Raw genomic sequence first — 27,729 nt, 5'->3', positions numbered from 1 at the left:
GGTTCACAGCCACCTTCTGTGACCACCTCACCTATACTTCAATTTTAGTTTATACACAACATATAACATTCAAAACATAACATGTTATACATAACATCATATCATCTTAAATTAAGGCAAACATGTGGTATTTAACCTTTTGGGATTGGCTCATTTCCCTTAGCATTATGGTTTCCAGTTTGGCCCATTTGGCCACAAAGAACTGCATTTTGTTTTTTTTAATAGCTGAGTAGTATTCCATGGAGTAGATGAACCATAGCTTTCTTATCCAATCCTCTTTTGATGGGCATTTTGGTTGTTTCCATGTTTTTGCAATTACTGATTGTGCTGCTATGAACATAGGAGTACATGTTGGTTTCTCATAGAACAAGTGTTCTGGATATATTCCTAGGAGTGCTATTGCTGGATCATACGGTATGTTGAATTTGAGTTGTTTGAATATTCTCCATACTGATTTCCATAGAGGCTGTACCAGCCTGCAGCCCCACCAGCAGTGGAGTAGGGTTCCCTTTTCCCCGCAACCTCGCCAACAAGTGTCGTTGGTGCTTTTATTCATGTGGGCCAGTCTTACTGGCGTTAGGTGGTACCTCATTGATGTTTTAATTTGGATTTCCCTTATTGCCAGGGAACTTGAGCATTTTTTCATATGTTTATTTGCCATTTGGGTTTGTTCCTTTGTGAAGTGTCTGCCCATTTCCCGTGCCCATTTCTTGAGTGGGTTGTTTGTTTTGACATTTTGGTTGTTTTGTAGCTCTTTGTATATTCTGGATATTAGCCCTCTATCACCTATGTCGTGTGCGAAGATCTTCTCCCATTCTGTGGGTTGCCTTTTTACTTTGTTGATTGTTTCTCTAGCTGTACAGAAGCTTCTTAGTTTGATGAGGTCCCAATTGTTTATTTTGGTCTTGATTTCTACTGCATCTGGAGTCTTTTTTAGGAAGTGAGGGCCTACCCCTAAGTGTTCCAGTGTGTTTCCAACATTTTCTTCCAAAAGTTTGAAGGTTTCTGGATGTAGGTTTAGTTCTGTTATCCATTTAGATCTGATCTTAGTGTATGGTGAGAGATGTGGATCTATTTTTTTGTTTCTGCAGGCTATCAACCAGTTGTCCCAGCAGCATTTATTGAACAGACCTTCCCATTTGCCTGGGTTGTTGTTTGTCTTTTTGTCAAAGATTATTTGGCTGTATCTGTGTGGGTTTCCTTCTGGCGTTTCTATTCTGCTCCATTGATCTTCCTCTCTATCTTTGTGCCAGTACCACGCTGTTTTGATAACCACTGCCCTATAGTACGTCCAGAGGTCCGGAACTGTGATTCCCCCTGCTAACTTCCTGTTCTTCAGGATAGTTCTAGCTATCCGTGGTTTTTTGTGCTTCCAGATGAACCTTTGGATCATTGTTTCCAGTTCCATGAAGAATATTTTGGGCAATTTGATTGGGATTGCGTTGAATGTATATATTGCTTTTGGCAGTATAGACATTTTAATGATATTGATTTTACCTATCCAGGAGCATGGGATGTTACTCCATCTTTTGAGGTCTTGTTCAATTTCTTTTTTAAGCAGATTGTAGTTTTCTTCAAATAAGTCTTCTACATTTTTGGTTAGATTTATTCCCAGATATTTCATACTTTTCTCTGTTATTTTGAATGGTATCTTGCTGGTTAAGTCTTTTTCCATCTTGGGGCTGTTCGCATACACTATGGCTGTTGATTTTTGTTCATTAATTTTGTACCCTGCCACTCTACCAAACTCTCGTACAAGTTCTAGCAGTCTCTGTATTGAGTCTCTTGGCTCTTCTACATAAAGAATCATATCATCTGCGTATAGTGAGAGCTTGACTTCTTCGTTTCCCATTTGGATTCCTCTGATTTCTTTTTCTTGTCTTATGGCCTCAGCGAGTACCTCTAGGACTATGTTGAATAGTAGTGGAGAAAGTGGACATCCCTGTCTTGTTCCAGATCTCAGTGGGAAGGGTTCCAGCTTTTCTCCATTCAGTATGATGCTGGCGTTGGGTTTTTCATATATTGCTTTAATTATGTTGTGGATTTTTCCATCTATGCCTACCTTGGTTAGGGTTTTTAGTAGGAAGTGATGTTGGATTTTGTCGAAAGCTTTTTCCGCATCTATTGATACTATTATGTGATTCTTGTTTTTCAGTTTTTAGACATAGATATGCACACAATAATAGTGGGTGATCTTAACACCCCACTAACAACTATAGACAGATCAACAAAACAAAAACTCAACAAAGAAACAACAGAACTCATACAAACAATAGAACAACTGGACTTGGTTGACATTTATAGAATTTTTTACCCTAAGGCCACAGATTATACATTTTTTTCAGCAGTGCATGGCACCTTCTCCAGGATCGACCACATGATAGGACACAAAGCAAACCTAAATAACTTCAAAAAGATAGGAATCATACCATGTACCCTCTCAGACCACCACGGAATGAAGCTGGAAATCAGCAATTCAAAATACCCCAGGAAATACAGAAACTCTTGGAGGCTGAACAATATGCTACTAAACGAACAATGGATCAGAGAAGAAATTAAAGATGAGATCAAAAAATTTATGGAAACCAATGAAAACTCTGACACAACATTCCAAAATTTGTGGGACACTGCCAAAGCAGTGCTACGGGGTAAACTCATCGCAATTGGAGCTCATGTCAAGGCCCAAGAGAGGCGCCAAATACAGGAACTAAACACACACCTCCAGGAACTGGAAAAACAACAGCAGAAGAGCCCCACACACAATAGGAAACAAGAAATCATCAAAACAAGGGAGGAAATCAACCAGATAGAAATAAAAAAAACCATACACAAAATCAATGAATCAAAAAGCTGGTTTTTTGAGAAGATAAACAAGATAGACACTCCACTGGCCCGACTGACAAAGAAAAAACAAGAGAAGGCAAGAATTAACAGCATCAAAGATGAAAAAGGCAACATAACAACAGACACCGCATCCATTAAGGCCATAATCAGAAATTACTACAAAGCACTGTACTCCAACAAATCAGAAGATCACCAAGAAATGGAAAAGTTCTTAGACTTCTACCACTTGCCAAAACTTAGCCCAGAGGCAACAAACGACCTGAACAAACCCATAACTGAAGTAGAGATTGAATCAGTGATTAAAGACCTCCCAACAAGGAAAAGCCCAGGCCCACACTAAATACTCTTTACAAAGGTTGCCACCACCTCCCCATTCTCCATACCTCCCCTCTTTTTTTGTTTCTTGCACTCTACAGCGTATCATTTTCTATCACATTGTAAAAATGAGTCTATTTTATTTTTCTATGATGATCACCTCCACAGCACTTCTCTATTTCATATGCTACTGCATCCGCCAAATCTAAGTGGTCACTGGCCTCCAGATTCCGTCAGAGGAAAGCTGGGGAATGGTCTGCCCCCTGGATAACATCTCTAAATAAAGGCAAGCGGTGCCGAAGGAGGGAAAGGTGAGGTAAGGGAAAATTCCCTACAAGTTACTTGATAAGAAGATATTAGGTTGCTTGTTGTGCCAGGTGTACCCACCCTGGTAAACCCACCTGGGCAAAAGGGTTCATGAGAGCCTGGGGAGATGGGCTTCCAGGGAGTCTGGGGGATGACACCAGCAGGAGCATGTGTCAACCTTGGGGCTTATGTCCAGGCAGGTGGAGTGGGCATGGGGATTTCCCCATGTGCTTAGTTCCATGCTTGGTGGCAAAAGGGGAGGACAGAGCTCTAGGTTAGCATGTTGGCCTGGTGTGCTGCTGGATCAGCTTGGGGAACTTTGAATGTCCCTGGAACTTGGGTGTTTGGAGAGGTAAGGTCCCAGGCCAGCACACATGCCAGAAGCTTGGGACCTTAGTGGCAGGCACAGCTCCAAGCCAGCATACCACCCCACCAGAATACTGGGCTTCTGAAGACTGGACTGGAAAACCCATGTTCTCCCTGGTGCAGGGACTGTGGATTGATCAGGAAAAGGGGCAATGTGTGGGAGGGAGGACTGATGAGGGAATATGTTGCAGTTGGGCTTCTATCAACAAGGCCACTGTACTTGCAGATAAGCAAAGGGGTTGAGACTGAGCAGTTTGGAGAAGGGAAGCTGGAGGACTTTTTTGGGTCAGAACAATGCACCAGCACATGTGGGAGACCTGAGTTGGACTAGTTATCTTGGATCATGCTGACCAACACTCACCAGCGCACACTAAAGCTAGAACTGGGGACCTACCTGGCATGGCTAGATCATAGTACCTGCCAGTGAGAATTGAAACAGGGGATGGGTAATTATATCCCTGGCCATGACACTAGCCAGCACATGAGAGAACCAGGTCTGGGGACAGATTCAGTGGGGGGATATGTAGGCTACACCTGTGGAACTGCAATTTCCACTGGTTAGTTTAAGAGCAAGGGATAGTGACCGGCTGAGCTAGGAATGACCATGGAACCCTTCAACACTCATGGGTACTGGGGTTGGTAACAGGCTGGGTTGGTCCAAGCTGCAACACCTGCTGGCACACCCAAAAATAGGGTGTGGACTGGGCTGGGCTTGTAACATTCACCACCTCATACAAAACCCAGGACAGAGAAGCAGACTATAACAGGTAAGGCCATAGCACTTGCCAGCACTTGTGAGATTTGGGTTTAAAAGTGGGTCTGCAGGGGTAACTTGGGGAATTCCCCTGGTGGGCCATAGCTCCTGCTGGTGAGCATGTGATTCAGGCCTTGGAGTTGGTCAGGCAAGGTAACTTCACCCATTGGCAAAAGTATGGGTTGTTTCTGCAGGAGAGTTGACCGGACAGGGCAGGGCCAACCTTACCCACTGGCATGTACAGGAGCCAGGCTGGAGTATGGGTCATACTTGGCTTGGCCATCATACCTACCAGTTTACATGAGCCAGGGATAGGAGCAACCCAGAACAAGCCAGGTTACATACCCAACAGCATAGGAGTGGTTCAGGTCTATGGTCAGGCCAAGCTTGGATTGGCAAGATCTACAGCATTTCACAACTATTGAAACCACCTGATAAGAACCCTTGGAGTATGCTCCATATCAGGGACCCTGGGATGACACTGGGTGGCCATTCCCCATTCCCAGATACTGAGATGGTTAAGAGGTTGGGTGCAGCTTCTTCCCTTATCTTCCCCTTTCCCCCAGATATAGGAAGAAGAAAAAGAAACAATGGTTTCATCCACTTTCCTCTAATTCTCGACCCTTCCTACTCTAATCAACTATGTAAACATCATCAAAATAATTTTATTAAAAAAAAAGAAATTGAGCCATGCTCAGCCTTCACAACCTGGTCTACAGACGTGATCCTCGTGAGGATTCGGCAATCAACTGGCAGTTACTGAGGCAGTAGATTTTGCTGACGCTGTTAGCATATTTCTCTTATAAAATCTTTTTCAGTTGGAGTCTTCCCTTCCATCTCTTTCCAAGTTTTGTTGCCCATTCCTCTATCTTGAAGGTTTCATATGGTGAAAAAGAGTCTCCCCATTTGCAGATTGCTGAATCAGACACACATGTAAACTATGTCTGAAGCTCGAGTTTTGTTAAAATCCTGGATTGTTGCTAGAATTGTATATAAAAAAATCTCATTAATCATATGAGATGTAATCACCCTATAGGGGAAGTTAATTAGGTTCACCATTTATTCAGGTTTTATCTCATGCCTGTAATTTGAAGAGGAAGTAAGCAGAGCTTTGCAGTAATGGCTCCAGAGGCTTTACCTTTCCAGGGAAGAGCTAGCAAGAGCCTGGTTGATCCCTCTAACTCTGACACCAGTGAACAAAGCAACCAAACTCTGAATCACATACTAGCCATCTCACCAGCTTAGATCTGCCATGCACCCTACACTCATTGCTCTGCAGCTGCTTATCACAGTATGGTTGTAAAATGATGTGATTTTTTGCACTTAGAGACATTTAAGCCATGGTATACCAGAAGATCAATGACAGGTAACTTGCAGGTTTGTGGCATCAGTGATAAATCCTCCAAATTCATGCTGCATGCTGTTCTAAAATAGCAAGAGGACAGGGGAACCAAGAGCATCAATTTGACATTCATGCTGGTTAATCCAAAAGGGAATTGTATAGCTCTGAGTAATGTCACATTGTATTTGTCATTGAAATTGCTCCCAGAGACAGGCACCTCAGAACATGTCAGCACACTGTAGAAGAAGCCTGCCAGTCATGCATAACAAGTATAAAAATGTCTCTTAGAGTAATGGAAAAATGCATACTTCTTCACAGGAGTTTTTGTCCAGAAAATCCAAAATATTTGACAAATTAAATCATTTGTCTGTGATTATGCTTTCCATTAGCTTCCACAGAAAGGAGGTGAGCATTTATTGAGTACTTCTTTATAGCAAACACTGCAGTAGCTGCTTGAAAAATTAGTCAAATGTTCAAATGTAAATTCATGCTGAAACACTGTGTTAGTCTGGGCTTTCCAGAGAAATGATACTTACATACAAATACACACACACACAAACACACACACACACATACACTACAGAAAGGTCATATGAAGTGGAATTAAAAGAATTTATTTTGCAGCAAAAATTTAGAAGTCCATGCATACTTATTTCTATCTGCATTTCCAAGGGGGAATCAAGATGATGGCTAAGAAACTCTGTCGATCATCTCCTAGCGACACTAATTTGAACACCTGTTCACCCACCAAGCCCCCTTCACAAAAGCTATGGAAGCCAAGTGAGAGACCACAGCACTTCATCTTGTAAGCATCCAAAGAGCAGTCACATTGAATAAAACAAGGAATAACACATGTCACCCTTCCCCCAACTTCAAGAAGCACAAGAGAGAGATGTCGCCTACTTGCGAAAACATTGACCTGAATCCCATTACCAGGCCCTTTGCAAAAGAATTCAGTTAAATTGTTGCTCCCAACCTCTAAATCCAAGCCTGTGGAGTGAGTGTTTGAAATCTCCATAGCCAGGCATCCTCTACCACCCCAATCCCAATCACCAGAAGAAAGTGAAACACTAGTTCAGAACAGCATCTTGGAGTTCAGAGCCAGGCCTCTGTGCCTGGATCTGGTACCTGACAGAGCCCAAAGGCAATTAGACCCCAACTGGTGCTCACAGACTGTGATAAGGCATACACCTGCATACTAGTGGGTCAGACTCATTTTGGCACATGTCACTGTCAAGTCAGGTGGACTTGATGGAGATCCCTGGATCTTTCTGAGGAAAACTGCAGGACCTAAGTGTGACCTACCTGTGGCTGGTCTGAATGGTCAGGGGCCTGCTTTTGTCCATCGTTCAGCCTTGAACAGACTACAAAGAGCCAGAAGATTATATTTGGAAGTCAGTGCTGGACTGTTACAGCTTGACCCTAGGCTGACCCTAATGACTTCTATCCCTACGCCAATGCCTACGGACAGTCTACAATGTCTATCGTAATGTCTCCTGTATCGGGAAGAGATCCACTCTTTGGTAAAATAGGCTGGCTTTAGTGCTTTTCGCCACCAAACTTTAGTTGGTCTTGTGCACGCTCCCAAGTTTGCATATAACCTGGTACTTGTGAGATTCAAATGTAACCTATAAAAGGTCTACGTGACTGAGGGATATCTCTATTGCCCCTAGTATGCCATTGTTCATATGGCAAGAAACCACAGGACTGCTTTGGGACCCAGTGTCAGACTAAAATACACTAACATTAAGCAGATCCTAATGTTACAGGCCAGCACTTGCACATAGAACCTCCTGTTTTAGTGCCCACTAGAGTTCTGGAGTACTGATTGAACCATCTTATATTCCAGCTAGCACCACCAGTGGTTAGTAGGTATAGCATCTAGCAATGACCCTATCATAAAAGCAGACAGTTCATAGCAAGGTAAAGTTTGGTCTTGCCTCCATGCTGTCTTTGTCTTTGTGGACTCCAAATATGAGCTAACATTATAGTTTTTGTGGACCCAGGACAAACAGACTGAGCATACACAGCATCCAGGAAGAGGCTTATAGACATGAATTGCACTTTTTAAGCACGTCTCAAGTTTATATTGGACTGTATATCAGCTGAAGATTTGGGGGCAAATATGAGTTTGGGGAATGTTAAAGAATGAGTCACTAAATCATATCAACATTGGACCGGGGCAAACCTCCACACCATGCTGAAATACAAGAAGTGTCCACAAGCATAGAGAAAATTACAGATTGCTTAGAACTGTTAGACATCTAGGCATGAAGACAAGTTACTAAAATTAATGCTTCAAGTAAAAGATGACATATATTGGTAACCATTAAAAACTTCCAGACAATTAAACAAAAAATAGACAAATGGGATTACATCAAATTAAGAAACATCTATACTTCAAATGAAATATTTAAAAAGTAATGGAGAAAACTGACAGAAAGAGAGAAATTATTTCCAAGCTATGCAACTCATAAAGGACTACTATTCCTCAATTAATATCTGAATACATAAAATGTGCTATGTACATACCACAGATTAGCTATAATGTACTTAGCCATAATAAAGGATAAACTTGCATCTTTTGCAACAAAACAGATGCAACTGAAAACCACTATGTGTGGTGAATAAGCCAGTCTCCAAAAGATAAGTATCATCTTTCCTGTGCCATGTGGGAGTCAATATGGAATTCAAAAAGGTAGAAACAACGAGACAGATGTTTTGATATGATTGTTGCTGTTAGCCCTTGCTTATATTCCTGTAGAACTGTCGTCTTGCTTTTAACTTGCTGTAGATTATTATTAGTGGTGAATAAACTCTGCGAATACAGAATTAAAGGTATGTCTTTTTAAAAACTGATATGTTGAGCATGATGGTTCAGTTAGATAACCTTCTGCCTGTAAGTGCCAGCATCCCATACTAGTGCCAGTTCATATCTCTGCTGCTCAACTTCCCATGCAGTTCCCTGGGAGAGCAACTCCAGCTCTTGAGGTCATTCAGGAAGTAAACCAATGGATAGAAGATCTGTCTCTCCTTTCTCTCTGTAAATCTGCCTTTCCAATAGAAATAAACAAGTCTTTTGTTAAAAACTGGTGAAAGGAAGATACAGGATGGAAAAAATGGAGTGGTGGGGAATAAAAGCTTAATTTTCTTGAAACTGTACCTATGAAATGCATGAAATCTGTTCTAGTTATATTAATTTTTTTTAAAAAAGGAAAAGAATAACTTCCTAGCAATGATGACCTCACCTAAAGAGGAAAATAAGGTGCCAGAAACCATATTTTCACCTAAAAACTTAAATGTCTAAGTGCTCACATGAAAATTTCAGAATATTTCTTTTCAGGAAGTTCAAAAAAATCTCAAGAGAACACAGAGAAGTGTTTTAATATTCTATCAGATAGAGGTAATTTTAAAAAAACAGAGATTCTTCAACTGAAAAGTATAACAAATGAAATCAAACATGACAAAAGGCATCATCACAGAATAGAACAAACAGAAGAGATTGAAGACAGGCTATTTGAAAAGGAATCGGCGGGGGGGGCTGCTTCCTTTCAGGGTGAGTACACGGGGCGGGGGAGGAATCTCCGTGACTGGGTAGGTCTGGGGCCCACCCACCGCCCTCATTGGGCGGTGAATGGGATTGGGGAGGGGCGCTACCTTGGCCCTGGGGATTTAAACTTCCAGCAGCTGGGAGGTTGTTGGTGGGCCCCAGGAAGGGGTGTCCTGCTTGGATCCCTACTCCAGCCACCATGTGCACATGGTGAGCTGTCCCCGGGTGGCCATTGCACCATTTGGCACCAGGCTCTGCCTGCTGGCCGCCCAGCCAGGGAGCTCTGGGGTATTGGTTGTCTGAATTGCTGCTTAGGTAGCTCCAGGTTGATCCCACTGTGCTTCTGGGATCTTGGTCAATCCTAAACATTCCCAATGGCAGTAACTCTTCCTTTGAAGAACTTGGTAACAGAACTGAATGTACTGTGCAGGACTGAGCAAGCCTTAGCCTACAAGCAAAACTAGAAACCAGCATGGAGCACAGGTCATGCCGAGCCATGCTCTTGCACCTACTGGTCTACATGAGTCAAGGACACTAAGCCACACTGTCTAAGGCAGAGGCCAGGACAAGTGAGGGACTGAGACAAGCTGAGTCAGAGCAACCACTGGCAGGCACATGATCTACAGCTAGGAACAGGCCCAGTTGGGGAGGCAAGGGGACACCTTAACTGGGTTGAGGTTCCCACCAAGGGGCGCATGGGCTGGAATGGGGGCTGCGTTCTATCTAGGAAACAGTTGCAATCTCTTGAGGCACTAGTGTGGGCTGGTATTGGCTGCACCAGGCCAGTTCAAACCCCAACATCATCTGGTGTCCTGGAGAACCAGGGTGGATGTGGGACTGACTAGGCTGGGTCTCAACCCCATACTCAGCCATGTGTGAGCTGTACGTGGGTATGGACGAGCCATGGCTGGGCTGAAACGTCCAACAAGAACCAGAATGGGGTGAAAGCCAGCCAGGAAAAGCCACTGTTCCTGCTAGGACAGGAGGTGAACTGAGTAGGGCTGGCTCATGGACCCCCTGGTAAGCGCAAAATCTGGCATTGGGAGAGGTTCTGATGGAGGAGCCTGGGCAACTCCTCTGGCAGAACACAGTCCCTGCAGGTAAGCACAAGAAGCATGATAGGAAACAGCCCAGAATAGGCCATGGAAAGTTTCCCACTGGCATACATTTGGCATTGGGTCAGGGGTAGACCAGGCTGAATCAGTTCATGTCATACACTGGTAAATCCGAACACCAGAACAGAGTGTGGGTTGAGCCGGGTTTGGTTGCGACAAAACCAGTGCACAATATGGAACGCTAGGGTGAGGTTGCCTGTACTGGATTTGACTGCAGCACCCAACCAGCAGGCGCGAGATCCAGGAAGGGAGGGGCAGAGCCGGCGGGGGAATTAAGGGGCTGGTCCCCTCGCCAGACAGCTACTCCCACTGGAGAGCTTGGGCTGGGATGGGGACAGACCAGACTAAGCAAGGCTGCAACACCTGTGCACTGCACGTGGACTAGATCAGGGAAAAGCCAGGCTAGGCTGATTATTCCTGCTGGTGCAAGCATAAATTAGAGTGGGTGAGGGATGTTTGGGCTTAGCCACAGCATCAACTGGCAGAAGCTGGCACTGGGGACTAATTCTGTCAAGTCAAATCACAGAACCACCTAAAGAGTGCATAAACCAGGACTGAGAGAGACCAGGGAGGGAAATAGTGGGTTCCCGCCTCTTGGGTCACTATTCCCGTGGGAGGGCATGAAAACTAGGACAGGGGCTGAGGTGGCTAAACAGAGAGGCACTCAACAACATCCGTGAGGGCTGGATAGTTGAGTTGGTTAGCTGGAACTAAGCTTTAATACCCACTGACAAGTACAAGAGCCAAATAGGATGTGGGACAGACTGGACTATACATACTATACATACTGGCAAACCAGGGTAGGGGACGGTCCTGGTAGGGGTTATTGTGGGTCGCCCCAACTAGGCTGCAGCTCTCACTGGTTGATGTAAGGGCTGAGTATGTGCTGGGCAGAACCAGGCTGGACTGCAACACCCATTGGTTCCAGTGCAAGTCAGGACTGAAAACAGAACCAACCCAGCAATTGAAACCACCAGCTGATCGTGGTGCTGGACTGTGCCGGGCCCTGTGCTTGCTGGAACATACAAGAATCAGGTCTGGGAATACCTCAAAGTTTCTTTGGAGATCTCCCCAATCGAACTGCTGGACTCAGAACCCTAGCCAAGAAAAGACAGAGGACAGAGCAAGTCAATCAACCACCTCAGCTATATGTTGGAAGTGAAATACTGGGCAAATGAAGACTCTATGATGGACTGTGTCAAACAGTGGACGACCTCATCGAGCGAAACTGGCAGCAATTCATAACTGGAGAACTATTAAAACCATTTGAGCAAGGATCTCGGAGCATGCCCCACATCCGGGACTTGGGGTGGGTGGGAAACTGGGTGGGGCTTCTCCCTCAATATCCCCCTTTATCTCAGATACATGATAGAAACAATATGGACATAATACTATTACCCACTTCCCTATACCCCCTGAACCTTTTGTTTTTTTTTACCGTAATTAACTATGTAAAGATTGTCAACAACAATACAATAAAAAATACACAAAAAAATGTTCATCTAATGGTAATTACAGAAAGTCCAAAAGGAAAAAGGAGAAACTTAAAATTAGTTTTAAACATAGAGAAAATTTACTAACATTTGTCTCTATCCTTCTTTGATGCACATGTATAAGCACATTTGGCTGTTTTTAAAAAAAGGCATCATGACATGTGCTCCATTTGCACCCCAGGCAATAATGTGTCTTTCGATATCAATAAATATTCTTTTATTACACTTCAAAAAAAAAAAGAAAAGGAATCAGGAGGAATTAAGAAAACTTTTAAGAAATCTTGGCTAACACAAAACGAGCAAATATTAGAGTTACTGAAATTCAACAAGAACAAAACAGTGTCAAAGGATAAGAGGGATTATTCAGGGGCCCGCATGGTGGTGTAACACCCTAAACCTTCATTTGCAATGCCAGCAGCCCATGGGGCACAGGTTCAAGTCCCAGCTGTTCTGCTTCTGATTTGGCTCCTTGCTGATATCCCGGGAAAGCAGTGCAAGATGGCCGAAGTCCTTGGGCTCCTGCAGCCACATGGGAGACCTGGAGGAATCTCCTGCTCCCAACTTTGAATCAATTTAGTTCTGGCTCTTGCAACCACTTGTAGAATGAACCAGCAAATGGAAGATTTCTCTTTCTCTCTCCTGCACTCCACCAATAACTCTGAATTCAAGTAAGTTAAACAAATCTTAAAATGAAGTAGATTCAAAGAGATGAGGGCAGAAAACTTTCCAAATCTCTCTTAGAGAAAGATGCAACCACCCAAGTAGAGGACACTAGGTGGTTTCAGCCCAATCAAATCCACCACATGAAATGATACAGTTAAGTTCCCTAATGCTACAGAAATAGAAAAGATTTTTAAAAATTTTCAAAGAAAAATTTTTAAGATAAAATTCCAAGAGACAAGAAGCAAATAAAACATAAAGGGGTCCCAAATCACCTGCCGGTAGACCGCTCAAAAGAAACCGTATAGGCCAGGATGTAGTTGGAGATCTTGCGTCATGTACAAAAGTCACATCAGAATTCATTAAAGACAGAATTCATAAAACCTGAGACATGAAACAGTAAAATTATTAGAATGAAATTTGGAAAAATATTCAAAACATTGGAATTGCAAGAATTTTCTGGATCAGCCCAAACGTACCAAAAATACAAGCAAATATAGAGAAATGGAATTTTGGCAAACAAGTTTTTGTACAGCAAAGAATCAGCAAAGTGAAGGGACAACATAGAGAATAGAACAGAAATATTTGCAAGCTGCTCATTCAACAAGGAGTTAAAGTTAAGAACACACAAATAACTCAAACAATCCAATCATGAAAAACAAGAACAAAACTAAATAATCCAGTTTTTTAATGGACAATAAATACGAACAGACATTTCTCAGAAGAAGACATACAGGGTATGGCTCAGTGGGTAAATCCTAGACAGTTCATGTTCTGACTGTTCCACTTCCCATGCAGCTCCCTGCTTGTGGCCTGGGAAACAGCAGAGCTGGCCCAAAGCCCTGGGACCCTACATTTGCATGGGAGACTCAGAAAAAGCTCCTGGTTCCTGGCTTTGGATGAGCTCAGCTCCAGCCACTACAAGCACCTGGGAAGTAAATCAGAGGATGGAAGATCTTTCTGTCTCTCCTTCTCCCTATAAATCTATGTTTCCAATAAAAAATAAAAAAATCTTTAAAAAGAACATACACAAATAGACAAGAGACATATAAAAATGTTTTCAAGATGATAAACCACTAGGGAAATACAAAGCAAAAGCCAAATGAGATATGACCTCTTCCCAGCAGTATCGGCTAATATCAAAAAAGACAAAAGATAATGAGTGTTGCAAAGGATGTTGATAAAAGGCAACCCTTGCACATTGTTGATAGGGAAATAAATTAGAGAAGTCATCATGAAAATGGCTTCAAGAGAAATCTAAGAATTTGGAAACAAGTAAGGAAAATCATGAAATGTGTCCAGCTTATGATCCAGGGAAGTTTCCAGTCCAGCTTAGGGACTGAAGAGCTAATCAGAGGCCAACAGTTGCTAAAATGGAGACGATGAAACCAGGAGTCCAAGGAGGTCAGGAGACATCTGCACAGGGAAAAAGCTCAAAAACTGCTATGTGTTACCCTCTAGTCTTTACCCTGTGCTGATCTGCACATGTGTGAGGAAACAGCTCAAGGAACTGTCCAAGAGTAGCAGAAGGAGAAAGCTTGGCAATCAACAGGGCTTTCAATCCCCAGTATTTCTATTAGCCAGAGCAGGAAAAAAAAAAAACATAATTCACAAGAATTTGAAAAGATAACCACAGCACATTGTCTCAAAAGATTGTGCTGCATTTACAAAGATAGATAGATGGATAGATAGATAGATAGATAGATAGATAGATAGATAGACTGACAGACAAAAGCCTGGAAGGGATCAAACTGTTAGAGATAACTGAATCCAACAGGAAAGCTTAATAACCAGTTAGAAGGATTCAAAATTGAGCTGCAACTAACAAGGAAAAATTCACATATAAAAAAATATCAAGCCAACTCAAAAGTTATACAGGGACACTACCATTAGCAAAGAAAGATTTTAAATTAGCTACTGAGATCATGTTCTAAATGCTCAAATGTTAAGTGGCAATATGTAAGATATGTATTTAGAAAGACCCAAATGGATTTTTTTACAGATGAAAATGCAATGTCTGAAATGAAAACTACACTGGATACAACCAACAAAGCACGTTACACATTTCAGGGGAAAGAATCAGTGAAGGTGGAGTGATATTCACTGTCAAGGAGGAAGCCAGATGTAAAAATCTGATGGGAAAATTAGCATAATACCAGTGATCTGAGAGATAAATTCAGATGCCTTCCTTTATGCAAAATATGAAATTAGAATAGAAAGGAACTTTGGGAGATGATGAACATGCTCAGGAGTTTGATTGTAGAGCTGGCTCATGGCTGTACACACGTGTCCAAACAGTTAATATTTAACATTTCAGATAAGTGCAGCATATTATATTTCATTTCTACCTCAGCTGTAAAAAGAAAAAAAAAAGAATACAGTCCAGGGTATATTCAACAATTGTTCCTTTGTCTGTCTATTTGCCTGCCCTATGGTCACTCCCCCAGTCACCTCCATTTCAGATTGACAGTCCAGTCTGAGTTGTGCTGGCTCCTTTCCCAGTCTTTTCCCCCTGTAGAGGATCCCTTCAATATTCCCTGGTTCCCTCGAGCTACAGCAGCAGGGACCTGGCCAGGGACAAACTGAACATTCCTTAGCATACTGCTAAGAACACAAAATAAAATTCAATCCAGAAATCTTCAAAAGCTATTGTAAGTTAATACAAACTTTATAATCCTTTTTAAAAAGTAAATACAGTAAATGAGTATTTCTATGAATTCAATATTTGGAAAATTGGTTTTCTTGGAATTATATTTTGGTAAATCTCTAAAGATCATGTTACATTTACAAAAATAAATATGTAGATTGATAGACAGACAAAAGCCTTAAAGGGATCAAACTGTTTTTAGAGAACTGAATCCAAGAAGAAAGTTTAGGAACAGCTGGGTGGATACAAAGTGTACTGTAGCCAATGAGGAATACTTCATATAATTTTGCATTTAATTCAAAATTACCAGCCATGTAAACATGTAAGAAAAAAAATCAAACCAACCCAGAAGTTACACAGATGCTAATATTTGCAAATGTCTTACTTGAAGAACCTCCCTGCATTTGGAGAAACAGATGAACCAAAAAAGAGTGTTGTTCTTAAATAAAATATAATAAGAAAGGATGTATCCCTTCTCAAAAACGCGCTGCATTTGAGAAATGAAAATACACCATTATTTACGGCAGTCTTTTGTCCAGAAATTACACTTGTTTTTCTAAGTGTTCTGTTTGTACAGTTATGACTAGTGAACCAGACAAAACATAACAATTCATAATTCATTGGAATGGTGGTGGAGTTTTTGCCAGAACTAAATGTAAAGACATTAAAATGTACTTCAAATGTGACCAGAATTGATCAAGAAGAGGAGAATAATACAGCTTTAAAGTAGAAGAGATAAATTAATTGAAAGCATTCTGAGTGGAGACTTTTGGCATTCTATCTACTCCAAATAGTGAATGAACTTTGAACACAGTCACAGAAAAATTAGAGAGAAAGGTAAGCTGAACCTAGAGACTGAAGATGTGCAGACTATCCCCTTGAAGGATATGGACTTAGAGTTTTTGTTCTAAAATCCCATAAAGAAGGCCCAAGACTCTCTCTATACTTCTGGTAGCATCCCTTTGCATGAAGTTCAGTGGTCTTACACACTGGTTTGCCTAAAAAGTGATTGTAACTTGGCCTCACATATTTCATTCAGTTGTTACAAGTACCTCAAGAGAGTAAATCAACCCCTCATAGTGTGTTCATGAACATTATTATTACCAGTAAAATAATCATGAACACTTCCATTCCACATCTTCTTTTATTGATTTGGATCTTAGATGTATGTAAGAAGCATCAGGTTGTTAACAACAGAAAAGCTATTCATCATCATAGTGAAAATGCCTTCTCAGTCCTGGGAACCGTGGGAACCTAGTTTAGAAATGGTGAAATAAAGCAATATATTGCAGTAACTTAAAACATTTAGGAATAATACATATTTGTTATTTAATATGTCTAATACTCAAGAAAATCTGTCATATTGGTCAAACAAAAATCTAATTATGTGATGATGAAGTCATGCTTTTCATAAAACTCAACACACTGTTACAGGTAGTGTGTGAAAACAAACACAAATCTTGTTTAACTTTTGACAAACAGTATATTAAAAGTGAATTGTACTAGGCCATTGTTTTATTTTTTTCTGCCAGATCTTTGGGTCTCAAGCAGCTAAGAACATATTAAACTTATTGAAGAATAAGGTGAAGTTACAGGTGGGGAATCTGCCATGCAATTGTCATTGACAATGAAACAATCAAGATGAAGCAAGTTTGGAGTCATTAGCATAAAAATATCTTATTCACACCTTTCTACGGGGGTTCAGAAATACACAACAGCATAGAGTCCTGGAGCAGTCACAGCTGACTCAGAAACTGAGTCACTGTCATCAGCCCATTATTTTACAAGTAACTTGCAATAAACAAAATGTTTCAGGACGAGGAAATCACAAGTTCACATCATGGCTTCTCATTTATGGAAATGTATAGTGATGGAGTACTGGGGGCTACCACATCCAGATGTGGGGGGGTACAATGCAACATGCATTCCTGCTTCCAAGCAAAGCATGAATTCCCAATCAAACTGTTGGAAATGTATAGACAATGGGATGCCGCACTATCTGTCACTGTACCAGCAATGTCGGGGCGCACACAAATAAGAGACTGATGGAAGTATGACTCCTTATGAAGGACTATACTATTGTAGCAACATGGGGAAAATCTGTCAGGGGTGAGAGTTTGGGGGGAGGGGAAATTCCAAATAAAATAAAGTAAAACAAAAAATGTTAAAGGCGCTTCATAAATAACAACAAAAAGTCTCAGCTTCCAAATTCAGAGGTGGAAGTACAGTAGAACCTAGCAGAAACAGTGAGTACATAAATGTAACAACTTACTGGAAAATGCTACAAAGTAATCTATTGATATTCTCTGAGAATTTAATATTTCTTTCACAACTCCTGTATGAAAATGACTGTTACCACTCATATACAGTAGTAATTATCAAAGAACATTATTCTGCAAAGAAAACAGCGGTGAAGGCAACCCAGAAGTTGCCCTCGCCGCCCCTGACTTCTCTGTCCCACAATCCTGCGTGCTCCTGCTTTCCAGCTTGGGCGCTATGAGGTGGCTCCCGCAAAGAAGGGTGCTGAGAAGAAGGGCCGTTCCACCATCAACAAGGTGGTGACGCCGAAGTGCGCCATCAACATTCACAAGGGCAACCATGGAGTGGGCTTCAAGAAGCATGCTCCTCAGCGCTGAAAGAGATCCTGAAGTTTGCCATGAAAGAAATGGGACTCCAGATGTGTGCATTGATGCGAGGCTCAACAAAGCTGTGTGGGTCAAAGGAATAAGGAACGCCCCATACCGCATCCGCGTGAGACTGTCCAGAAAATGTAAGGAGGATGAAAATTCGCCGAACAAATGCTATACTCTGGTTGCGTATGTGCCTGTCAACACTTTCAAAAATCTACAGATAGTCAATGTGGATGAGAACTAAATAAAGTTGTAAGACTGAAAAATGAAAAGAAAACAGAGGCGAAAAAAGCACAATTTAGTTTCTTGGAACCCAGTAAGAGATGTCCACTGTTACAAGCATAGGTCAAAAGAGGAAAGCAGTTTGAGTCTGGAAAAACAGCAAGTGATTATAAAGCATTAGAGCTATAGTGTAAATTGGAATGACATATGTTTACTTTCTAAAATATCCAGAAAGTGTCTTTAAACAGCGCACTGTTTCAATCTGAGGGGTTGCTTCAAAAGATTGATGACATAATCATTGTCCGAATCTCCAGTGTCATGGAATTAAAATGATCTTTATAACTTGAATTTGCCAAAATAATATTCTCCTTATTCACTAACCTTACTGAATAATGGGTAGTTACACAGTATCATAAATGAGAAGCATCATTTTGGGAAGTAATATTTCCAAGAACTAATTGCCCTTATGCCATAATACCAAATTTAAATTTGATAACTTTTTCTTCTGATTTAGAATGTTGATTTGTAAATAATCATTTTTTATCTGAAAGGTAGAGAGGCAGAGTAAAAGAGAAGTGTCTTCCATCCACGGATTCTCTTTCCAAATGTCCAAAAACTGCTAAAGCTGCCCCAGGCCAAAACAAGATGCCAGGAACTCTATCCAGGTCTCCTGTATAGGTAGCAGGGATTAATTACTTGGGCTGCTATCTACTGCCTCTTAGCAGCATGCGTGTTGCATGAAGCTGGGTGGAAGTGGAGCTGCCAGGGCTCAAAGCAGACACTCTGATATGGCAGGTAGCTAGTTGGAATAATTTGCCATATCATATCTGCTTCTTTATATCCCCCCCTTTTTTAAAGATTTATTTATTTTTATTGGTAAGGCAGATTTATAGAGAGAAAGAAAGATCTTCCATGCGCTGGTACACTCCCAAATGGCGACAATGACTTGAATGGAACTGATCTAAAGTCAGGAGCTTCATCCAGGTCTCCCATATGCATGCAGGGCAGGTGCCCCAGCTTTGGGCCATCCTCCATTGATTTCCCAGAGCACAAACAGGGATTTGGAATGAAAGTGGAAGAGCCAGGACACAAACCAATGCCCATATGGGTTCTCACACTTGGAGGTGGAGGATTAGTCAATTGAGCCATGCCAGGCCCTGCCTCTCAATATTCTTTTAAGGAATAATTGAGACAGTTTTATTATACTCTTGGACATATAAAGACAAATAAATTATGAGCAGAATGCATTGCCACCCATATTGTGAGCACAATTCCTAAAACTCAGTTTGTTTCTATATTCTCTAGACAATTTCAACATTCATGCCATATAGACACATAAAACACAGCATTCCTTGGAAGAACACTCTGTGAGGTGCTACCGTTAGGTACCAGGATCGATGACCAGCTGGTGTCTGATGCCTTCCCGGCAGTCATGCTGCTCACATGAAGCCGTTTTAACATTCGTCATCTAGTTTGAATTTTCCAGCGTCTGTTTCAAGGATTCAGAGACTTCTCTTGATTCAGATTAATTGCTGCTTGAAAAATGAGGGGAGATCATTTTGTACATATCTCTCCAACAAACATAATTCTATCACATCTTCTGAATAGGAACTGAAGTATTATGAGTAACAAAAATTCAAGGGTTCTGTTATTTCCTATTTAATCATATCCCCAAAGTCTATTTTATGATGCCATTATTAAACATAAATGTGAATGTTTAGTCATGCTTTAATTTGTGGGTTTTTGTTTTGTTTTTTGATTCTCCATAGACTATTTATTAATTAGAGAAGTGCCTTTTTTTCTTCTTGATTTTCTTTTTCCTTATATTTTATTTTTTAACTTTGTGATACAATTGAATAGGCTTGACAAATTCCCTCCCCAAAACTGATTTCCCCCATATTTTTATAGTAGAATAGTCCTACATCAGCATTCATAGGTCTATCATTCTGCTATTTAAGTGTATCCTGACATTTCTGGTACAAACAGTGGTAGACAGTCCAGCATCCTACTGTCAAGATATATCCAGCAGTTTCATTGGGGGTCCATCTTTCAGTTGAAAGTAGAAATACATACTGCAATGTGTCTTCACATCTGGATAAAATAGTCTGTATTACAAGGTTACTATACATCCCCATAAATGAAAATCCATAAAACAAAATCAGCAAAAGGAATTAAGTTTAAGAATTTTACAGCACCATGAAGTTAAATAACATGCTGGCATTTATTCCTACGTGAAATGGCCGGACACTCCTTTTTTACCAACCTAGCATAACATTTATACCTTTGTTATATGTTCTTAAACTTCATATAGATAAAGGTTCACTATTTCTTTTCTATTTCTAAAAAAAGAGCACTGAAGGGGATGCATTATGGAAATGTAGCAGAAATTAATATGTTCATAGGTGGAAACAGAAGTAACTCCTCATGCATACACTACTAGGATGGACTCACAACAAAATGACTCATAATCTCCTACATTGTTGCGAGACACCTCAGTGGCAGCATGATGGACTATGCAAATTCATGAAAGACACCAATTGTAAGAACAGAGGGGAGAGGAGGGAGCTTGGGGAGGTGGAAGGAAAAGCCCCGTGCCTATTAAATGGCACCATAAAACAGTAATTTTGGTGGGTGTCCTCTTCTCTGTCAAGAGAACATCTTTAAATATCCTTTGGAGGGCAGGTTTGGAGGAGGCATATTCTTTTAACTTTTCTTTACTGTGGAAGATTTGTATCTCATTTTCAAAGACAAAGGAAAGGTTTGCTGGATATGTTATTCTGGGGTGATGATTTTTTGGTTTTAGAATCTGGAATGTGTCGCTCCATTTTCTTCTTGCCTGTAGAGCTTCCTGTGAGAGGTCTCCTGTGAACATAACTGGCATTCCTTTATATGTCAATTGATTGTTTTCATGAGCACATTTAAGGATCTTTTCCTTCTGTTTGACTTAAGAGAGCTTGATTATCATGTGTCTTGGTGAAGATCGCTTTTGGTCAACCTTGTTGAGAGTTCTGTGCCCCTCCTGGATGTTGTTTCCCAGTTCATTCTCTAGGTTAGGGAAATGTTCCCTTACTATTCTTGACAGAGAAGATGAATAGTACCCACCAAAACCAAAGACAAATGTGAAGAACATCCCAGCAAAATAACAACAGAAGACTAAATCAGTTAACCCATTGCTAAGATGACAGGATCAAATTATCACCTATTCATATTAACCCTGAAAGTAAATGGCTTAAACTCATCAATGAAACATCATAGATAAGTTAAAAAAACAAATTCATGAATTTGTTGCCTTACAGGAAACACATCTCACCAACAAAGATAAGTGGAAACTGCATCTCATGGATATGGCTTTAAAAAAATTTTTTTTTAGTTTCATCTCTTCTTCAAACCACTGTTTTTTCTCAAATTCTTCACTGACTCTTAGATCATACAGTAACACCATTTTCTTCAAGAAGGTTTTTGATTTTCTTTTACATTTCTTCAGCAACACATTAATCATTCATTAGTCTATTATTTAACTTCATTGTGTTTTAATTTCTTTGTTTATTCCTGTTGTTGATTTTGTGGCTTTTAATTTAAGGGAATGTATAGTAAGTAACTATGTAATGGAGACTATCATATCCAGATATGAGGATACCATGCAGTAATCATCTTTACTTCCAGATTAATGATGGACGGCCAATGAAACTGTAAACTACACCTTGACAGTAGGAAATTGGTCTCTGTGCCATTGTCCACGCCTGCAACGATGGCTATAGGATTGTTTATGAAGAACCATACTATAGTAATAATATAGGAGAACTCAGTGGTGGGGAGGGGACTTGGGAAGGAGGCAAGGGAAATCCCAGAGCCTTATGGAATTATATCATAAAATGATAATAATAGCAATAATGAAAAAGAAGTAAAAAAACTTATGAGAAAAAAAGAAAAATAAACTGTGCTGTAAAACTATAAAAACATTTTGAAAGCAGTGAAACAGAATTCATTCTAAAACAAAATTCCTTGTAAATCAAAAAAGTAACATGCTACTGAATAACCAATTTGTTGATGAAGAAATGAAAAGGAAAATTTTTTAAAAAACTTACAATGAAACTGTTTATTATATCTTGACAATAGGATGCTGGACTCTGCCATTGTCCATGCCCGCAATGATGGGCATATGACTGTGTATGAAGAACTGTACTTTAGTAATGATATAGAGGAACTAGGGCGGGGAGAGATTGGAGAGGAGATAAGGGAAATACCAGGAGCCTATGGAACTGTATCATAAAATAATAATAATAATAAAATATAAAATGTATAAAAACACCTTCTTTGAGAATATGATGTTATTGTGTGATCTATGAGTCAATGAAGAATTTAACAAGAGAAAAGAAATTATTTGGAAGAAATGACAATAAAAACAAAAACATCAAAACCCGTAAGATGTAGAAAAAACAGCATTGGAAGGACTATAATCCTGTATTTTGCTTGAAGGTTGCCTTATATCAGAGAGAACATATGGTATTTGTCCTTTGGGGATTGACTTATTACACTGAGCATAATGGCTTCTAGTTGGCAAATGGTAGAATTCCATTATTTTTAATGGCTAAGTAGTATTCCATTGCGTAGATATACTACAATTTCTTTATCTACTCCTCTTTGGATGGTCACCTGGGTTGTTTCCATGTCTTTGCTATTGTAGATTGTGCTGCTATAAATATAGGATTACAGATTCCTTTCTTATATGCGGAATTTATTTCCTTTGAATATATTCCCGGCATATTACCTTGTCTAGGTATTTCCTGTTGCCAACATTATTTTTATGATCTAGGAGGACAGCAACCACTACCCCTCCAATGATGAACCTAATGAGTTAGAGAAATCCTAGCTCCCTTTCTATCAATTGATTATGAAATTGGCATCTTACTTAATTCCAGCACATGAAGTATGAGAAAAGATTGATAGAAGGTTTGGGAAATGGTTTGTTTGATTGTTTGTTTTTGTCCTAAAAGACAGTCAAAGAGGCCTCTCTCTGCAGTTAGAAATGAAGAGGAAAGTAGCCTTAGCTGCTCCATTGCCATGAGCAAAATTCTAATCAGCATGAAACTGACATGTGGCCAACAACACAGCAGACAAACTGTCTAGAACCACTGAAGACATCGAGTCATTGGTTGAGCTACTTTGGATGTGCATTTTGTCTTTTATCTTCCATTTGTTTGTGATAATGCATTTCCTTAAACATATACACAGAGATACTACTGGAGAGGTGGCTGCAATCATCCTAAAAAATGTGCACCTGTTGCTTGTGGTTGATAAGAATAATAAGAACCATGCTCCTTTGCTGTTTCCTACAAAGATTTCAAATCATCAGTAAGACAAATAAAAAATTGATCTGGTTTTAATAAGATACAATAAGACATTTAGTAAGATGCAATTGTGCCATTAGTATCTTACCTTGTCTCTCCAAATTGAATGATCTATACCTCACAGCACATTCGCTGTGATCAAGATAGGCATTGCCTAAACATGCTTTAAATTTGAGAAGTTTACTTTATCTTCACCTCAGTGAAACCGTTGTTTGCGTTCCTCTGTGAGTTGTTGTGACTCTGACCCTGGTGATGTCTGCCCTTAGCTTAAACAGTTGTATGAGGTGATGCTGACTTATCATCTTTCAAATCCAAAAACATACTTTTCTTCCAGTAAATGCAAAAATCAGCTTTTACTTTCCAATTAAATTTGAAGCTGACATATTTTTGTGATTGAAAGACTCTGGCTTCTTTTCCTATGTTGATCTTTTCTCCCCTCCCTCATGCTCTGTCATACAGCAAATATTTACTTATTTTATTCTATGTCTCAGACATTCATGAGGTGAAGGAAAATGAATGATAAAGACCCAAAAATCTGCTCTCAAAGCCGTTGTGGTCCAGAAGAAAGGAAGACACAGTGAAACATGCAAAGACTTCTTCCTGCCCATTCAGGGCTTTGTACAAATCCTTGACTCCTGCTTTAAGATTTTTTTCCATTTTGATCAATATTGTTCATCTTCCCACACTTGGCTTACTACCTCAATCTATCTGTGTATTACACAGAGCTCAGATTCTTCTTGCCAATCTCATTCTGTCTGGGAAAAGATCTTCTTAGCTCTCTTTGGTCTTCTTCTGGAGGTTCGTGGTGGGGAGGTTGGGATGAAAGCATAGAAAGTGGTTCAAGATCCCTGAACCTGTGAGCTTCACTTGTGTCCTGACTGAACTCGCAGAAAACTGCTCTGAATCATTGACATGCCATACCCTTTTCCCTTTTAAGATGAAAATCAAGACAGATGAATCAACCTTCTTTCTTAATATCTGCAGTATTTTTAAGTTCCAGTCTTTGAAATGAAAAGCACAGCATTTCATTTTCTACATGACCTAAAAGTTTTTAAAAAAATAAACTACTCTTCCTATAAGTAAAATAAATTACATCAATCTGGAGCTTGTCATGGAGAAATTGCTATTATTTTAATGGGAAGAAAAGACTCCATGACATGAATTGGTCTCAGTCTCCAAAATCTCTTGAGCATTAGTGGTAACTCATCCTGGCTTGCAGCTTTAAACTGAGTCCTGTCCTTAGGGGTCTTGCTTCCCCTGCTATTATGTATACCTGTTGAGTGCAACAGTACTCCTGTAGGTGTTGTGCCAAGGAATGAGCAGCAATTGATGAGGTAGTGTGTGTGTGCCCAACTCACACAGTGGGATATGTTTTGCATTCCAGAAAGGCAACGAAAGTTTGGGATCAAACTTAAACAATAAATAGGTGACAGGAAGAAGGTAATTACTCCCGTAGGTATAGACAGCTATATTAACAGGGGCACTGCATGCTGGAGAGAGTGCCTTCACAGTTATGGACCCTCTGGGACTAAGGAAACCATATATGTTCCTTAACAGCATAATAGAGAGGCAAAAGGAGAATAAATCCAGCATTGGTGGATCCTGTACAATGTGAAGAACACAGCACTAGTCTTTGACATGTACTGATCCTCAAATACCCCAAGAACTCCCAAATGCTAGTGACTGGCAGAGCTGGGAATCAGCTCCAGCTAATTTGACACCAAACTTACCTTTAAATTCTCCTTCCTAAGCTAAACCTTTTTGTGTGTTGATTCTTTCCCTGAACCTCAGGCAGCCATGTTTATCCAGACCCTGCAAGTGTAAAATTGATGACATAATCATGTGATGGTGTCTATGGGACTATTACAGAAGGATTAGGCTATTATCAACAAATCGAGGACTAGTATTGTTTTATCAGCATGGGAGTGTTTCCAATTAATTTGTAATTAAATAAAGGAAGCAATTTACTGGGTCTTGGAGGAGTCAGGGCTGTGGAAGGTTTATCTCATCGGCCTCAGCTGTGCATTCCTCCTGCACCGGATCATGGTTTAGATCACAGCACTGATATATGATCTGACCTATAGGAGTAATTCAATAAAACATCAATATTTTCCTTCCTTTAACCCGTGGTGCTGTGGTGACTTGAGAAATGTGCCTGAAAGAGCCTCCGCCATGAGTCAAGAGCTACACCTCTAGTCTCCCTGTGCTCCCAGCTGTTCCTGCCAAAAGTGTCTGACCATATTAGAAACGACAAGACAGGGTGGGAGACAAATGCGCTCCATGGGCTTGAATTTGTTTTAAATGCGCTGGGCCCAGCGTGGTAGTGTAATGGCTGAGGTTCTCGCTTTGCATGTACCGGGATTCCATGTTGGTGCCGGTTTGTGTCCCGAATGCCTCACTTGCCATCCGCTCCCTCCATGTGGCCTGGGAGGGTAGTGGGGGACAGCCCAGGGCCTTGGGGCCCTGCACCCATGTGGGAGACCCAGAGGAGGCTCCTGGCTCCTGGATGCTGGCTTCAGAGCAACTCAGCTCTAAACCCATTGCAGCCATTTGGGGAGTGGACCAAAGGACGAAGATCTTTCTCTCTGTCCTTCTCTGATTTTCCAATGAAAATAAATAAATCGTTTTTGTTTTTGTTTTTAAGTCTCTGTACCTAGATCTTGCAGGCACAAAGTTGGCCTTCTTATACTCACAGTCTGGGGTATTTCCTTCCCATTTGTTGTGCCAAGAGGGTACTGTTGTCCCTTTTGTGTTGGACGAGCTAACTTAGGGCTAACCCAGGAATAGTTCTCAGGTATGTGGTATTCTCAAAGCCTGGGACTTTTCCATCTAGACTGCTCAGCCAAGGCATATGCACAAAAAGCAGATCCAGACACACATACGCACAGTCAGGATGCGTTAGTCCTTTTTTGGTGAATGTCTTTCATTCAGTTACCGTCTTAGTCCTCCTGGTATCTGAAGGACTGAAGCACAGATATTCCAATAAATATTTGTATGCATGAACTTAAAATAGCTATTTGCACCAAATTAAATTTACTTTTTAATGAAAAAAAAAGTGTATGCATCTTGTTTATTTGAAACACAGAGTAGCAGAGAGTGAGAGAGAGCTTTCGTTTATCTGTTGGTTCATTCCCTAAATAGCTGCATGAAGCCAGGTTACAGGAAGTACATGCTGCCCTCTCACAGGTGACCAAGAACCTAGGTCATCGCCCACTGCTTTTGAGGTACATGTGCAAGGAGATGAATTGGAAGCAGAGCAGCCAAGACTCAAATTAGCAGTCTGTTATGGGATGCTCATGTTACAAGCTGCAACTTAACCCACTGTGCCACAATGCTAGCCCCTAAACTTACCTTTTGATTCTATTTTCCCACATAATTTTTGAACTACCCCATATATGCTACAATATAATAATTACAAAATAATACCTATAAAAACAAAAGTGTAAATCTTATTTGCTTCCAAATGTATTACCTATGTTAACCAATTAAGCTTTTCTTTTATGTGATAACTGTCTTTCATTAGGCTGATTTTGCAGATACAGAAACATAATGAAAAGTGAGTTAATCAATCCACCTTCAGCTGTACTCTTACTTGTTGTAAAATTGGATCTCAAAACAAGAAAGATAGCAATTATCTATAGTAGAGGTCTCCAAAGTTGAATATAATATTCAAATATATCTGTATCTGAACATTGTGATAGTTTTCACTTACATTTAACATCTCCACTGATCATTAAGATATTATCCCCTAGTGGTACCTTTGCTCAATCTTAATGTCTAGTAGTCACATTTAATACATGCAAAACCCTAGGGAAAAAATGGCAATTGCACACACACAGGGTGGGGGCCATCTCAGTGTGCCCACTACACCGTAGCTGACTGCAGATTTACTTGACTCTGTCTGGTTCAGTTGCATGTACAGATTACAACATCTACATTATCGCAACTCTCCTAAACTGGACAAATGTATTTGAAAAAAGTCAACTCTAGGAGTTGGCATTAATAGATAGTGGGCTTAACTGCAATGTCTGCATCTAATATAAACTGGAGTCCCAACTGCTCTACTCCTGACCCAGCTCCCTGATGATGCCCCTGGAAAAGCTGCCAAATACAACTCAAGTACTTGGGCCCCTTCTA

The 27,729-nt window shown here is 40.5% G+C and overlaps 1 pseudogene; it reads left to right on the top strand.

Moving 5' to 3' along the window:
- The first annotated feature begins 8,799 nt into the window (after nucleotides 1-8,799).
- Nucleotides 8,800-18,266, top strand: LOC101522036 (large ribosomal subunit protein eL31-like; annotated as a pseudogene).
- The last annotated feature ends 9,463 nt before the right edge of the window (nucleotides 18,267-27,729 follow it).

This window comes from Ochotona princeps, chromosome 2 (genome assembly GCF_030435755.1).
Source record: "Ochotona princeps isolate mOchPri1 chromosome 2, mOchPri1.hap1, whole genome shotgun sequence".
In the NCBI taxonomy this organism is placed as follows: Eukaryota; Metazoa; Chordata; class Mammalia; order Lagomorpha; family Ochotonidae; genus Ochotona; species Ochotona princeps.
This window is presented reverse-complemented; position numbering and strand designations above follow the sequence as displayed.